Here is a 17,301-nt window from a genome sequence, read left to right on the forward strand (position 1 = left end):
AAGTTAATTTCAAGCTTAGCCCGAAATTTAAAATGTATCTTTGGATTTATTTGCCTGACATTACACCATATAAGTGATAAGAAATATTTACTGACTCTTAAAAACGCGTGGCCAAATCGTTCCCTTTCTCGCCGTATATATAAAATACGGCATGAGATTTAGAAACGTTCAAAGTTATCTGGTCCTGACCATTTTAAATTAGGTTTGTTGAGCTTTAACAGAAAGAAATTATCTGCTTTCCTGCCATATATCGTACTATTCTATTTACCCCTATTTATAAACCTGACGTGCTCACTAACATATACAAGCATGTGGGCGATCGCTGCATCTTGCGCATTGTGGGAATGTATTTCACATAAAACAAACGAGTAAATCAAGTTGAGTTGAAGAGGCTGAAAGAAACGGCAAGAATGTTTTACAGCACAGTACTGTATTTAACATGGATTATCAGATAACGTGATTGATGGCTTTATGTAGGAATCTGTTACCTTGTGTCTACAGGTCTTCCAGTAAACTGAACGAAACTAAATTCACCAATAGTGCGTTTGAAAATGAACGTTTGTGGGCAATACCACTATTTCTTTCAGCAAAAACACTGTACCTTAGCAAACATGCACGTTAAAATAGTAAGCTCAAAAAGTTAGTGAAAAAAGATTTCCAGGGTCATATCCTTAGTGTTCAAAACTTCCGCGATTTCATTTTTAATTGCTCCATTGATAACTAATGGTCTCTGACTCATCTAAAATTGTTAAGGATTAAAATAAATAAAATGGTTATTTTTTGACAGTAACTTCTAGCCTCCCAACCCCTGTACGTCATCTGGCATGCTCTTTTGATCAACTAGAGAGAGTCTGCTGCATTTAAGTTTAATCTGACCTGCGTAGATATTAAAAGTAACAGTTTGTTGTGATTGATCACCTATGACGTGTTCAGTCAAATCGCTGCTGTTCTCACAAGCACTGGAGCTGCGGCGGCGGTGCAGCAGCTCCAGCTCGGCTCTGCTCCATTTCTTGCACAACTTGAGCTGATTGACAGCTCCACGCGCATTGACAGCTCGGGCAGTGACGTCAATGGGAAGGGGTGGGGGTGTGAATGCGGGCACTGGGAGGGGAGGGTGGAGGGAACGGGGCCGAAGGGAGGTTGGTCGACCGGGCGGCCACAATCTTGTTTATACATCAAAGAAAAAGGCAAAACCACGCACTTACTGCGCTCTCTAATAGTTTACCCGGCTTCAGTGGGTTTGGCATATGTTGGGAAAGGGGCGAGTACCAACATTTTAACATTTTATTCCTAGACCCAAATAACCGAACATATATCCTGTTAAAAGCGAATCTCGAGCCGCGTCAGTTTATATTTGAAGCTTTAAAATGACAACCAAAGTCTGCAAGTTTTTTAATACATCTATGTGTATACAATTAATAATAGTAGCAATTCCATAACGGGGCATAAATTCTACCTGGCCAGTACCAGCCACCCACCCACAGACACACAAGTAACATGAAACCAGCGTGGAACTCTTTTTGTCAGCGGGCGCGGATGGTTACCGGGCTTCTGAGGTGGGCGCTGAGGCGGAAACGCTGCCGTGGATGTGTATCCATGCGGGGGCGCGCGCCCAGTCTTGTGTGCGCGCGCGTTTGTGACGTTGCGTTCCCGACGCGAGCGAGCGCAGCGCCGGCCCCGCCTCCACTCGCTGGAGCTGCTCCTCCGCTAAATATAGAAGCAGATACACACAGACAGGGAGACTGACTAAACCGAGCAGGGCTTTCTCTCTCTCTCACTCACTCACTGCGAAATGGCTCTATCCATAGCTCTCTATATGTCAGTTTTTTAAAGTATTGTCTTTAAAAAAAAATTAATGTATACAAATCTCAGTCCTCACAGTCGATTTACCTTCATCTCACTGGTCAGTAAAAATAGAAACTTATTTTCTCAAAAAAAAACACAGTAGCGCAGTTTTAATGACTAGACCACATCAGTAATTGTTTAATGCTTCAAGCTATATGGCAAGCAAATTACGGCCTGTGGATGTTGCTGTGCTTTAAATTGGCTGGCTTTCCCCCCCCCCCTCTTTAAAACTTACGTTGTACAAATCCGAGGAGGGAATTAAATGTTAATACTCTCTGTCATTGTTTCAGCCGTGGTTTTGTTTAATCTTTAATGTTCACATGGCCCGTAAACGTGTTGTTGTGGTGGTGAATGATGACGAGCTTTGCGCCGGCTGATGTGTTTGTAACATGGTCGATTCTCTGCTCTGCTTTTAATCCAAGGTGTCAAAGAAGTTGGAGCTTTTAAAGTAACTTTAATTCGTCTTCAAGAGGGGGAAAATTGAGGTCGAGGACGCAGCATCGTCGAGGTTTGTGCGGTAAGTGATTTTTCAATTCTACTGTGCGTATACTTTTCTCTTGTTTCTAGATTCTGTTTTGACATGTGCGGTCCGTGTGAAAGTACAGAAATCACACAATGACTAAAATGGAGTTAGTGTGCAATATACTGTATCTACAGATGCCAAACGAGTATGGACAATGGACCTTTTTCACTTTTAATTTGCCGCTTTTATATTTAGTGCTTTCAATAATGTGACACGATGCGATTAATATTTTTGGGTGGGCTTTTCTCTATCATGATGAGAGCGCCAGTAAATATCAATTATTAGAAATGGGTTAATTCTATGTGAAGTAATATTGTAGAGAAGCTCTGATACAGTACATTTGATCATTGACTACTTCAAGCATTGCTACTTACGGTTACACATTACTGAGTAATGAAATTGCAATGACAGGAGAATTTGCATCAAATCTGGCTTTTCTTATGCTATAGTTTTACATTTAATAGCTTGTAGTGATGAGTCGGTGACAGTTCGTTCTAAAAGTGAATACACGATGCTGTACGTACTTTCTATGCACTCAAAGAGTCACTTTCATTCTGCATTTCATCTTATGCGGGGAGAGTCATGTTACTTGAATTATGTTGGATCTGGAGCTGAGGTTGTTTATTTGCGATTTCCTCAACTTTGCCATTACTACCAATCTTTATCTGTAGTGATTTGCACTTCCTGTGTTGATGCTGTCCAGAGGATTTGAACTCCACGCCGCCTGGGAGAAACTGCTTGTTTTAATTTCCATGTAGCTGTTCGGTATAACAGGATTGTTGTAAGGGGGGCCGGAGTCCTGGCGCAGTAGGAAACGCTCAGACAGTGGAATGTGTAGAGCTGCTTTCCAAGTCACACTGCTGCGCAATATACTGAACCATGCAAAGCCTCAGTGTCTCTTAGTGCACCTACATCTAACTCCTCATCATGGACCTTACTTTCATTTTGTAACTCTTTCCTCAAGTTGCTGATAATCTGATTCCTATTTGATCCCATGCAGCTATCCCTTATATCAGGTTTCATACTGATCTGTTTATTTTTTAAACTTTTGCTACCTTTCCATTCATTTGCTTTATCGATGCATACTTTTAGATTTTGTTTTAAAGACGTCAGTTCATCCCACACTTTATGTTCCAGTCTTTCTCTCTATTGCTAAGTGCTCATCAAATTTCAGGCAATTAATTGCGAGGGCACAGGAGCATTGGTTTAACTCAGACTGTATAACAGTGGCTTGGTTCTGATTCGTGACAGCATTAGTACAGCAGCAGAAATGCATTTGACTGGGACAAAACTCGAGATTGTCGTAATTTTGGCAACGTTTCCCAGTAGTTTAGCAAGAAAAGATCATTTTACAAGTGTAACAAGGCTAGGGGAATCATATTGTAGGGGGGTGGGCGTGGGGGAGAGCAGTTATTCTCTTAGTCTTTTTCTGTCCCTGTAGATTTTTAATGTATCATACTAATGGCTGTAATACATTACATTGGACGCCAAGTTACAGAAATAGTGCCAACGTGCTGTCAGACAAGGTCATGCTCAACATTAGATTATCAAAACAAAATATGACAAATCTCTCACAATATAGACATGGAGGCGATGAATACCTATTATAAAGAGTAAATGCAAGTTACAGTGTGTTATATCAAGGTGAAAAGGAGTGTAGTCAGCTTGTTTATCTGCGATGAGAATCAGTATTGGTTAATCATGCGTTATAAAGGAGTTAATATGTTTTCTGTCTTGTCTGGTGGCACGATATTTGTTTTAGGAAAATGCTGAAGATTTGATCCCGCCCCTTTTCAAGAATGAAACTGATAATCCATATGACTGGTTTAGGATTGTGGGAGAACAGTGGTCGTTTTACTTCTTCTTCCCTACCGCTGGATTGTTTCAAGTCATATCTAGTGATTTTTATCAACAGTGAATATACGAGAGTTCAGATTTTTACCAGCCGAGTCCACCGAGTGTGGTGGATCAAATAAGTTCAAACCTCCTGTCTGAGCGTGACACGTTAATCAGGTCCAGAGCAGGGAGATAGTAAGTGTTGCCAAGGATCAATCATATGCAGACCTTCCGTTTGGAAAATACTTTTTCAGGGAAGATTTGAAAGTGAGTGAAATTCCGACATCAATTAGGATAAATTTCGCGTCCATATATTTAATGTTGCATTTGAGTTTCTGCAATACTTTATGATTGCCACTTGCGAGTTGGTTGTAAACTTCACTTCGCTCCACTACCTTGACAGAGGCATTGCAAACTACTGCGACCAGCTGTTAAAATTCGGATTTTTTCCGTGTTCAGGCTTTGTTGAGGTCGCGTTGGTTTGTAAGATGAAACCTGTTACTTTGTGATGTCTGATATGTAGTGTTGTTGATTACACCCAAATGTTTTGACCTTGTAGTGTGTGCTCCGTGTTCTCTATTTGACGTTAACACAAATGAACAAGATATTGGCCCTTTGTACATGGTATTTCTTCTTCTGGGGAGTGTGACATTTGCATATTGTCTGAAGTAATCTATACTTTTAAAGCCAACTTTTTCAAAACCTTTAACCCTTTCCTTTAATGAGAATTGACCGTGTAGTGTGCGTATGCTTTCACGTAGTTTTGAAACGCCCACTGCAAATCATTGCAATATATGAGTGCAACACCGATATATCACATTAGAAAAAAGTAAGCGAAATCGAAATGCGTAAATATTCAGACTGGTCAGAGGTCAGAGCATTGGCGCAAAGCCAACGTTTGGGTCAACATATAATTTTGACTAGGTGGAGTGAGCATTTTGTCATTACAAACTTAAAGAACGATTCCTTGGCTCTGATTTTGGTTTTGAGGTTACTTCTATTTCCTGGTGTCTCTATGTGAGTACATAGGTAGGCAGGAGCCCTGGCGTGCCAGCCTGGGAAATGACTACTACAGTTTGTTTTTGCTGGCAGCGTTTTTTTGGGTATGGGAGTGTTGCATAGGGAAGATATTAATGTGGAGTATAGGAAACGCAATTCGGTTGGTTTAGTGATTTTTCTTCAAGATCGTCTGCCTATACATTCATGCAATGCAATTATTTGTTAATTTTTTTGGTAGCACTTATTTTGTATTACCATAGTTTTCGATTTGCTTTCAGATGCTTCTTAAAACGACGTTTACACGTTCATTTTTGTGATGTTTCCTCTCTTTACTATTTAGTTGCACCAAATCAATAACTTTTGACTCCCCATCCCCGCCCACCCTCCACCCCTGCAGCTCTCTACAGCCCATTCTTCCCAGCTCCTACCTGCGTCTGTACATTAAACTCATTTCTGGATTGATAATAAAGTGGAGTTTACATGGTTACATAAAAAAACATATGGGTGAGAACAACTTCTCCGCGTCTGTTTTGACTCATAAAAAAACTCCTTTGTCTCATTTAAGGCCAACAAAAAGAAAACACATTTAGCACATGTATCCAGCATACAAATGTGTTTTGTTGGAATTTAGTTAATCAGGAAAGAAATTCGCAAAGCCACATAAAATCAATATGCATACATACATTAGTACAGCAGCAGAAATGTACTTTACTGGGATAAAACTCGAGATTGTCATGAATTTGGCAGTGCTTCCCCATAGTTTAGCATGAGGTGGTTATGTGGACTTGATAATGCATGTAAGGATGTTTTATTTCTGTGGGAATACAGCGTTGTCAGATTATTTTAAAATAGGCATAATTTTAATCAAAATCTACAATGAAATTAATACAAAAATGGGTTTGCCTGCATGTTTAAAATGCTGCAACATGTAGAATGATGGTAGTACCCTTGAGTACAGTTTTGATGTTTGGACAGTACAAAATGTGTCACCGGGTACCCAGAAAAGATGACTAGATAAGAGGACCTACTGATGGCACAATGTGACATTGTAGCTTAGTGTCAAGGCTTGTAGGGCACTATTTCAAAGTTGACTTCCAATTATTGTTTATATGTTTATTATGTAGTTCAAGAGCTTACAGTGCTCAGAAAATAATTTCCTAATATTTAGATTATGACAATATTTTCTAATGTCCCAGTCAAATTTTGAATTAACAATTTACTATGGACAAATAATGGCAATTATAAAAAAAGATGCAGATTGGTATGCAGCATTATTTCAGGGACACTGAGCATGAACTATTAGGTTTTATGTTGCAGGAGCTATATCTAGACTATCAATTTTTTGTTGAATCAGACAAAATATATTAATCTTAATAATTGCTTATTGCTTCTGTAGGATTAAATCCTAATCTGCTCTGGTTTAAGGCAAATTTATAGCATGTGGACATGCGATTAGAGATATATTCATTAGTACTTTAATCTTGTAGTCACACAGGCATTTGCACAATGGACGGCAAGCATTCAGTGTGGCCTGTCATCTTCAAGAAATCAGACAGGCTTTCACAGGCAATTCATGAAAAACGAGCAGTGACAACAGAGTCTTATGTATCGTACAAAGGAAGGATTAGGCGGTTCACGTGTCATCCTGATTGGCCAGAGACCAGAGCCGATTGCTGGGGCATGGCAAGGCACACTCCAGTTTCAATTGATTATCATGTGAGGAGACAGTATCCCTGCTGGTTGGCCTACATAGGTTGTAATCTAAACCTGCTAAAATCAAATCTATACTGTACCTCCTTCAGTTTACTCCAGCTATTTCTCTGAACTTAATGCTTAATTACCAAGCTAATGGTTACAGAATGTTCTCATGTCATATTATTCTAAATTGTTGTGAAATATAAAACTGATATGTGTTGAACATCTTGGGTACACTTAATACAAGAGACACAATTGCAAGATTTTTATGCAGTATATATTTAAACATTTGAATTTCATGCTATTTTGTAATGTATTAAATGCAGTTAAAACTAGACCATTTGTTCTAAAATCAAGTTAGAGCTGTGTGTGAAGAAGAATGCTAGTGTGATTACCAGATGTAATTCCATTAAAGATTTATGACAGATACATTTGTACAACAGTATGTTTGAGCTACACAATCTATTTAAATTTAAAGGGAATGTTGGAAGGCAGAATTACATACCGTTTCATTCTGACTACAGGGTAAATAAACTATTTTGCATTAATAGACAGATAAATTAAGCTGCTCTATTACATGGTGCATAAAGACTAAATTGGGATTATGATGCTGCTTAAAGTCAAAATTATATGTAGGACCCCAGGAAGCACTTAGAACAAACTCAAAAAGATTTAGACGAATCAGACATGTCTTATTTAGAGCATATATAATACAATTAAGTTGGGATTTTTTTTACGCTTGTATTTAAAGATTATTTGTTTGCATTTGTGCTATGTAACATAGAAAAATGGGTAGTGCTTTAAAATTGTCACGCTTCATATTATACAAACCATTTTTAAAGATATTTTAATTTTACATGTTTGCTGTAAGATTATTGTATTCACTTTATGGTACATTACATAAAGCTTTCTTAGATTGTTAGTTTAATTTTACATTATGATATGGTATTTCTACATGCACAGTTATCAGTTTGGCAGTTGAATCAAATCTTGAGTTTGAAATACTTTATGTTACTTGTTGGTGTAGGATACCAAAAGTCATTAACAGTTAATATAAATTCTTCATCAGCATTAATGTAGGCAGTCAACTCTTATACAGACCATCATTGCAAAAGTTGAAAACCAATGGAACTGAATGACATTTTTATAATTTGCTGTTTGTCCAGTGATTAATTTTATTGTTGATAACTGACCTGTACAATTTAAATTTGAGCTAAAACACATGATTAATTTATAATTTGACTCGTATTTTGATGAATGTTTATTGCAACTGTATCAAAAAAGGTGTTACGCTTAATGTGGTTTTACTATTGTTTGACAAGCTGTAATCATTTATACAGTGACATTTCAACCCCCTGATTGCACTTGGAAAACTTCACTATACATTTTAGTCACAGACTATGATGGTTCAATAGCTTATATTTTATTCTTGAACATTGCAATGCTCATAAAAAATAGAATTTAGCAATAAAGACGTATCTTTGGCCTTTCTTTTTGTTACTTTTGATATTTACAATTGATGAAAATTAGTTATTTTTTAAGATATGAAAACAAACATTTCAAATGGACTTTTATGTAAGTTGAATCAAGTATTTTTAACATTATTCTTCAAATATTGAATAAATAGGAACCCTTTGTGTCAAGAAGCAGCAAATTCTGTGACTTTTCAACTCACAGCTGGGCCTGTTGAGGTGAATTACTGTTGTGTCTTTTGTAGGTTTTATGGCTTTTTGCTCCCTCCACTTAGGCCTCCTTAAGCTATTCATGCCATAGTTGGATGATAGTTAGCTGGAATCTATCACCCAAGGTCCATCAGGCCAGTAAACAGTTGCAAAGAGATGTAGAAGACCATGCATTACTGAAAATTCAATTTATAAAAATGACTGATATGAGGAATTTATCTTTATGGGCATGATTCTGTAGTTTTAAAATTTCAAAATACACTGTAAAGAAAGAAAGACTTGCACCTATATAACACTTTTTATGACCACTGGACATCTCAAAGCACTTTACAGCAAGGTGATAATGAGCAGATAATCTGTTTTTTGCTATGTTAATTGAGGGGTAAATGTTGGCCAGAACACCTAGGATAACTCCCCTGCTCTTCTTCAAGGTAGTGCCATGGGATCTTTTACATCCATCCGAGCAGGGAGATGGGGCCTGGGTTTAACATCGCATTTGAGAAGCGGCACCTCTGACAGTGCAGTGCCTGCTGCTACGGTGTATAGTGTTCTGGTTTTGTGTGAGCTTGGCTCTGTGGTGGCTCTTTCTTTGAGCCAGAAGTTTATGTGTTTAAACCCCAGCCTAGGATTTGAACACATGATCTAGGATGATGCCTCAGTGCAGCGCTTTAGGAATGTTGCAATGTTGGAGGTGCCATCTGCCAGTATAGATGTTAAACCAAATTTCTGTCTGCCTGTTCTGGATGTAAAGATCCAATAACACTTCTTTGAACAAACACAGGGAATTTTCCCAGTATCCTAACCAACATTCCTTAATCAGCCAACGCCACCCAAACAGATTAACTGGCCAATAATCTGATTGCTATTTGTCACTATCTGAATGGCACTTGGTTGCCTTGCTTGACTACTTAACAAAAGTGACTATATTTTAGAAGTAATTCATTAGGTGTGAGTGCTTTGAGATATCATGAGGATGTAAAGTTCCTTGTTCTCTTTATAAACATTTTGGTTTAGTTTTTGTGAAGACAAATTATAGAAAAAATAATTTGTTTAAAACAAATAATATAATTAATGATGCAACTCTGGCCTGGGTACTAAACAACAAGCCACTGCATTTATTGGAAAAGCTGTTGGTTGTAAAAGTGCTTGAGGATGACTCAAGGTACTTCGCAAATGTAGGCTCTTTTTTCGCTGAACCTATGAACCATGATGGACAGAAAAAGGTGTCTGAGCTATCAGCCTGCCTCAGCTTTGAATGGAATATTAATTGCAGCCCTTGGTGGCCCAGCCAGTTTATCCAGCAAGTAGCTAAATCATATAGATCATGAAGGTCCCAGGTTTGGTTTGTGATCTGTGCTGAGTTGGCTGAACTTGGCAGTGTGAGTGGTCTTTGTCTCAGATTAGGAAGGTTTCAACTGCTGATCTCTACCCAATAGTACTTGTTGAATCTATGCGTGTCTGGTTGTTGGGCAAAGATGTATAAGTTGTGGCCACCTGGATTAGAGGAGAATAGCAAGGAAAAATAGAATAACTCTTTTTTTGTAAATTAATTTTTTATTACAATGTTTTGACAATTGATGCAAGTATTAAAGAGAAGGATTGATATATTGAAATTGTGCACAGCATTTTAACATTATCTAAGCCATAGTTAGCTCATGATATAGAAGCAAACTATATATTTGAAACATTGCTGCATGTGTGTGATAAACTATGATAGTTGTAGTGATGAGCACTGTTCCCTCTAACTTCGTTTTACTGTCTGCAGCCAGCTTGTTGCATTGTGTGGTTCCTTTAAGATTGACGGCATATGCATGTGTCTTAAAGGGAATGTTGCTTCTGCGTGGTCTGTTTGTTCTCTGCGCGGTACATTCCCCTTTACTGTGCAGCCACACATTAGTGTTGCTATTTTCCTCTAATCCAGGCGGCCAGAATTAATATGTCTTTGCCCAACAGCCACACATGCACATATCCAACATTGCTGCCTGGTCAGTATCAGGAGCAGAAATCCTGACTGATTTTGCTCTTTCTAATCTGAGATCAAGAACAATCTTAGTACCCCTAGTGCTGCACTCAAGTTCAGCCAGCTCCTCAAACCTGGGACCTTTATGATCTAAATGGTTTAGCTACTTCTTGGATAAATTGGTTGAGCCATCAAGGGCTGCGATTATTATTCCATACAAAGATAAAGCAGGCTGATGGATCAGAGGTCTTCATCTGTCTGGTATTGTTCATATATTCAGGAAAAAAATACGTTGTTAGTGACTATTAGTAAAGTTTAAAATCAACATTTTGCATGCCAACGTTTGCTAGTATTTGTATGAAATCTAATTAGCTTAGCTGTAAATGATCTGTAACAAAAAAAATTGCCTAAACAAATGGCCACTTGTGTAAAAATTTTTATCTGTAGATTTAAATGCTAACTTTTATCTTGCTGAAAATATTTTTACCCCTTTAATATATAGTTGGAATCTAGATAGAAGAGAAAGGTTAAGAGCTACCTTAAAACATATATTGTAAACTACATCCTTATTTTCCCATGCCGTTTGAATGCAAATTCTAAGTTATTCCTTGCATTATTTAGACAATTACACGTGAATAATATGTAAATTATATGCACAGTTTTTACAGTAATGTCAAATTCAAAGAATATACAGATTTTCTACCTTGCAATGTAATTTCAGATCTCATCATCATGCAGTTATTTTTCATATGTTAGATTTTTAGGCATGTTCTGGTGATTGATATTATATAATAAATCTTAATGCTGTAATGCAGTGCTATGTATGGGGCCATTTGGCCTGTTGTGTCTGTGCTGGTTCTCTGCAAGAGTAACTCAGCTATCACTTTTTGCCCTTTCCTTATTTTTCCTTCAGGTTTTTATCCAATTCGCTTTGATAGCCACGTTTGAATCTGGCTCCGTCACACTCTCAGTCAGTGCATTCCAGATTTTAACTACTTTCCATATAAAGTGTACATGAGTATACTTTCAAAGTTCTCATTTCACCACACTGTAAGCAGAGAATCCATTGTACACCATATTCCTAAAACAGTACTGTAACAGTTTTGAAGCAAACTATTGCTCTATGGAATCTCACTCATCCCACATAGCAGTTGTTAAAAGCCCATAAAAGCCCAATTTTAACTCTAAGTGGATGGATTTTGAATTAGTTAAAATCTCAAATTTACAAATACGCTACAGTCTGCTAGGAAAGTAAGTATCTTGACTTCAGTTCTACTATCGTCCAGTTCTCCAATTTGGCTAATGCTTAATCGACACAAAGCCATTGAACATCAAGCTACTCCTGAATTACTGAAACAGGTATCAAAATCAATAGTATAAGTAATAACTTAGCTCAGTTCCAAGTTAAATTTTGTTTTTTTTTTGTGTATTTGGTTTTGACTCACTCCTATAATGGCTAATTTCACCATTTTAAGTCTGAGATTACCAAAACCTGACTGCCTGTGTTACAGAAACCAAGTAGTAGGTTAGCTCAGCTTTATATGAGTTGTGCTTCTTGGATATTATTGCACATGAATATATACCTGTTAACTGTTTTCCTGACTTTTTCAGAAGGAAAATGCATTCCCTGTCTCCCCCTACACTCATTTTGTTAAGTTTATAACAATAAAGGTAATTTTTGTGTCATTGCATAATATTGTTGTCTATACACACAATACAAACTTCAGCAGCAGGATAATGCTTCCTCTCTATTCTCTTCCACTGTTAAGAATGCTAATCTGCTAATTATTTAAATAGATTAGTTTACCATTTGACTGTTGACCAGTCACTGAATACTAAGGCATAATTTCTTTAAATGCCTTTTTATGCTTTTCCTCTCCCTTATTTTTGGTCATTTGTTTTCTTTCTTCAAAGGCCTATTCCATTTATGGCCTAAAAAGCAGGCATGTGACATGGTCATAAGCCACTGCCAATTCTGTTCTTAAACTGGCAGCGAAGAAGTATGCGAGAATGGAGTCTGACAGTTTGCTTTCTGATTATCCCTCTTTCTTTCCTTGTGGAAAAGTCCAGCCTAGGGAGATTGAGATTTCATCACATGTAAACTGATGCTTCATTTTGATGTATCATCATGCTGCCTTCCATTAATGATGTATGTAATTATAAACCGGATATAGTAACATAGTGGCTATGGTACTGGACTAACATAAAAGTTGTGAGTTCAGATCTCACACTGCATGTGTGAAATTGAATTCAGTAAATCTGGTATAGCACCAGAAAAAAAAATGACCATTGAAAACTGCTGGTTTGTCATAAAAATCCAGCTGATTTGCTAACGAGAAGGGAATTTGCCACCCCTATCTGGTTTGACATACACATGACTCTGGTGGTTGAGTCTGAAGTGACTGACAAGTAATACTACTTAAGAGGGCCCACCAGCATCTTGTCGGGGCAACTAGAATATGGTGATGGTAGTGAATAAATATGTTGTATGACAAACTTGTTATATTAGAAACTCCTACCTAAAGCGCGTGATGAAATATTGATTAACAAATTCCGTTCAGAAGAGCAAAAATAAGCTATCTAAAATTAATAGCTGAATGGACTGTCTCAAACTGCAGAATATATTTTTAATAAACCTGGAGTATAAAGCTAGTCTCGGTAAAGTGACCATGAAACCATCAGGTTCACTAATGTCCTTTCGGGAAGGAAATCTGCCATCCTTACCTGATCTGGCCTACCTGTGTCTCCAGACCCACAGCAATGTGGTTGACTCTTAGTTACCCTCTGAAGTGGCCTAGCAAGCCCCTCAGTTAAAGGGCAATTAGGGATGGGCAACAAATGTAGGCCTAGCCAGCAACATCCACATTCCGTGAAAGAATAAATAAAAATGTTCCCTGAACTGTTGTATATTTCCAACTTTTTAGTTTTCATTTCAAATTTCCAACAACAGCAGTATTTTTCTTTTGTGTTATTTTTAAGTGGTCCTCAGTTGGCTACCCAAGTTATTTGTATTATCTTCTTCTTGCATTCTCTACCTGCAGACAGGTCCGACCCATAGTGCTGCGGTTAGGGCAAAAAGCCGGTCTTGAATCACATATTGTTGGCACCAATCTAATCCACACTGCTGTCCAGCCAACTGCCCCCCCACCAAGGGGTCAGAGTTGCTATGGCAGCTTGCACTTTTACATCCATATTGTATCCTGGAGCTATGGATAGAGATCGTGGCGACTCCAATTTCTTTCCATCACATGGCTGATCAGGAATTTCTCTCTCTCTTACCACCTGCCATTGGCGTATGTTCATACTCTACCAGTTTGGCTGCATTTTGAATGCTCCTTTCTTGGCCATCAAGTTCTTGAGTGGGACTTGAATCCAAAGCTTCGGGCTCAGAGGCAGGGATGCTACCCATTGTACCACAAGACCTTCTGTTTGTATTATAATCCTGTGCATTTTTTTCTGTTCAACAGTTACAACCTTTTAGACTGCAGCTCCTCACTTTTTGGCAGTTCTGAATTAAATGTCGATAAGTTACTCTTGTTACTACTATTTTTAAGGCATTAAAAAAAGTACTTTGTAACATGAAACAACATTAGCATTAAGCTATTCTTTTATTCTGAACAATAAGCAAAACCGCCAAGTTGGTATTACATGAAAAGCATGGATATTGCACAAGAATTTAGGTTAGTAGATCAAGTGGCCAATTAACACAAACTAATTGATTTTTAGAACTGATTCCCTATTGAATGAAATGCATTCTTCTTTCTAGCTGGTTATACATAATGATAATTAAAATACATAAAGCACACAAATATATTGTAATTATCCAGATAACACAATAAAAAAGTTAGATTTGTTCAGCACAGTTATAAGTCACATGGTATTGTATCATGCTGTTTGTCTAGGTCACAAATCTTGTGTGTATTTCTTTACATCATATCAAGGTTATTTTATCAATGAGCCAGTTAAATCATTTCTGTCAGCATAACAAGTTCTTAAAAATAGTTGAATTTGTATAGATTACATAGACTGACATAATATTTTACATCAAATTATTACAAATGCTTCAAGTTTTAGATCACAGTTCATGCTATCATCTAAAACCTCAATTCTGTGAAGCATCGTACAGTAACTTCACGCACATAACGTTTTTATTCAGCATACACTTATTTAAGGAAAGCATTTAAAAAACTAATACAGTGATATAATTGTCAAAAACTTGTGTAATATTATACTTCTATGTTGCATCTGCAATACCTGATTACATTTTTAAAACATACATGCAGATCTTGCTAGTTTTTAAAAATGGACTTCCAATTAGTTTAATTGGGCATAGTGGATCAAAAAAGTGTTTTTCCTGAAAAGTCATGAGTGAAATATTAGCTACTTGTTCAAATGTGTGTGTGTGTATATATATATATATATATATATATAAAACCTCATTATGCATTCTTGGCTGAGAGCCCAGGCATCCATTAGACTGTTGAAGTAGCTGCACCCCTGGGAAAACTTTGCTTGATTAACTGCCCTTACTCTCTGATCAATTCTGTCAATTGCACAATGTTTATTTACACAAGATAAAGATGCTTCAAGTGCTTGCAGTTCCAGCTATTGATACTTTAAAGGCCTGGATAAGTGACACTTATATAGGGCTGTAGTGAAAGGAGTTTTTTAAGGAAGTAGAAAGTTATGAATGAATGACTTTTAAAGCTTTTTCACATATATTGTTACTATGGGTTCATTGGTTCTGTACAGATTGTACAGTGGGTGAATGGGCATGGAAGTGCTCTAGCTTGGCATAGAGGGTATCAGGGGCCATGGGTGGGTGCAGGGTATGATGTGGCATCAGTTGGCATGGATAGGGCATGGGTAGTGTGTTGGCAGGAGGGGGCTTGAGGGGCGAGGGCTGTTCTTTATATTGCTATCATTAGTATAACTGGAATGAAGTCCCAGAGTACTGAGGTGGGCCTTTTAAATAGCCCGCCTTGGCACTCGGCAACCCAGCAGCTCCTATGGCTGCCTCTGAACTCTTTCTGGGAGTGGCAGGCCCGACTTCAGTTAGTACCACCGCCTCTCCTCTCCTCCCCATCACCATACCCCACAATGAAAATCCCAATTTTGCTGGCAGTTTCTCCCAAGGTCGACAGGCCTAGCCAGGGAATTTCCTGACTCTTGCTATCCCTAGGATTAAAACCCAGCCTGCTAATCTGTTTCTCTCCACACCTGTTGCCTGATCTGTTGAGTTTTTCTAACAATTTTTGTTTGCATTTCATCACTTAAAATACATTTTACATTGAACAATAATGTATTGGATTTTGATCAATAGGCCATCTTTTCATGAGTTAAGGCATATTTCTAGGACAAAAATTACTTGTTGCCTGTGTGTGTGTAAACATACATATATATGTGTAATATTTTGGTAAGAAAGAATTTTCCTGTCAATCTCTTTCACTCAAATAAAATGTCATTTTTTCCTCCTTTTTCACTCCAGTTAGAGGTGAGCACATGATCTTCCATTGCACCTGAACTATATCCGAACTGCAACATTGCTATTTCCTTTAACCACTTAGCTTTCTCTTGTGCAAAAAATGATCTAACATGAGTGAAACTTAACTGTGTTAAACCAGATTCAGATAAACTCAAACCATGACTCATCTCCATTTAGTTATCAATACATACAATACAACCTGTGTGATACATTTACAGATTTTGGTAAACGCATTTCATGTACGGATTACACTGTAAACCCACTATTGACCTTTAACCAGTCCTCTAGGTATATGCATTTTCCTGATGCAGTTGGGCAGTTGATGCTTTTGATTGCTACAAGGATCTTTGGTTTTTTGGGCTCAGTGGTTTAAGCCATATTAATCCATATTATAGCATTTATCATCGTTTGAGTTTAATTCAGCTTTAAAACTGTTATGATTGAGGTGATCTTGCAAAGCTATGGCTCTTTGCAAGATCATTTTGCAAGGTTGACTTTCAACACTAATGAATATATTTGCTGTCATATGTCATGATGGAGCTGTACCAAGAGATTAACCCTTTGGGAAATTGAATGCAATTGCACTGTACCACCTCCAATTAACAAAATAGTGTACCAGATGAGATAAAGCTTCAACAATCATTTTGTTCTTTGGTTCATTTTTTTTTCTGGTCATTTATGTTCACAAAAGCATATGTTCACTCTAAATTGTAAACAAATAGATTTGTAAGGTGAATACATTCATTTGATTACATATGGTGTCTTGCAAAGATTAAAATATTCTGCACATAAATGTTTCACATACTTTGAAAGAGTTACTCTAAAAAACTGCTTATTAGAACAATGTATTCTAGGTTTAAAGATTTTGTCAATAACTTTTTTAGCAACTTTTCAAAGCAAGTGAAATATATGTTTATGTGAACTAGTTTAATAAGACTGCATAGTGATGTTTTGTAGCATCCGTTATGTTACAGAAAGACATTTCAGCTTGTGAATCTGTTTATTTAGAATTTGTTATGAATAAATTCTTTGTGAATACATTTAAAGTCAAACACCAAACTAAACTGCTAGCCAACAAAATCCTTCATTGTTCTTAGTCACATGAAAACATACGCAGCTGTGAGACAAGTTTATTAAAACAAGTTTTAGCACTCTTGGTAAAGGCTTTAACTCTCTATTTAGCAGTAAAAATCACTGATAGAAGTTTGAATGCTGGACCCAATGTGTAATGAATAAGGATGGAAAACATATTGGCTCCTTTTAATTAGTTTCCACA

The 17,301-nt window shown here is 37.3% G+C and overlaps 1 protein-coding gene across 4 annotated transcripts in view; it reads left to right on the top strand.

Moving 5' to 3' along the window:
• The first annotated feature begins 1,728 nt into the window (after window positions 1-1,728).
• mef2cb (myocyte enhancer factor 2cb) overlaps window positions 1,729-17,301 on the top strand; it is a 277,190-nt gene continuing 261,617 nt past the window's right edge. For 3 of the 4 annotated variants that reach the window (XM_041185709.1, XM_041185712.1, XM_041185711.1), the window contains exons 1-2: window positions 1,729-1,903; window positions 2,268-2,362. The gene's annotated coding sequence lies outside the window, so the exon portion shown is untranslated. Of the gene's footprint in view, window positions 1,904-2,267; window positions 2,363-4,165; window positions 4,472-17,301 lie in introns of those variants that run through there. The other variant, XM_041185710.1, reaches the window with a different exon arrangement.

Source organism: Carcharodon carcharias, chromosome 4 (assembly GCF_017639515.1).
Source record: "Carcharodon carcharias isolate sCarCar2 chromosome 4, sCarCar2.pri, whole genome shotgun sequence".
Classification (NCBI taxonomy): domain Eukaryota; kingdom Metazoa; phylum Chordata; class Chondrichthyes; order Lamniformes; family Lamnidae; genus Carcharodon; species Carcharodon carcharias.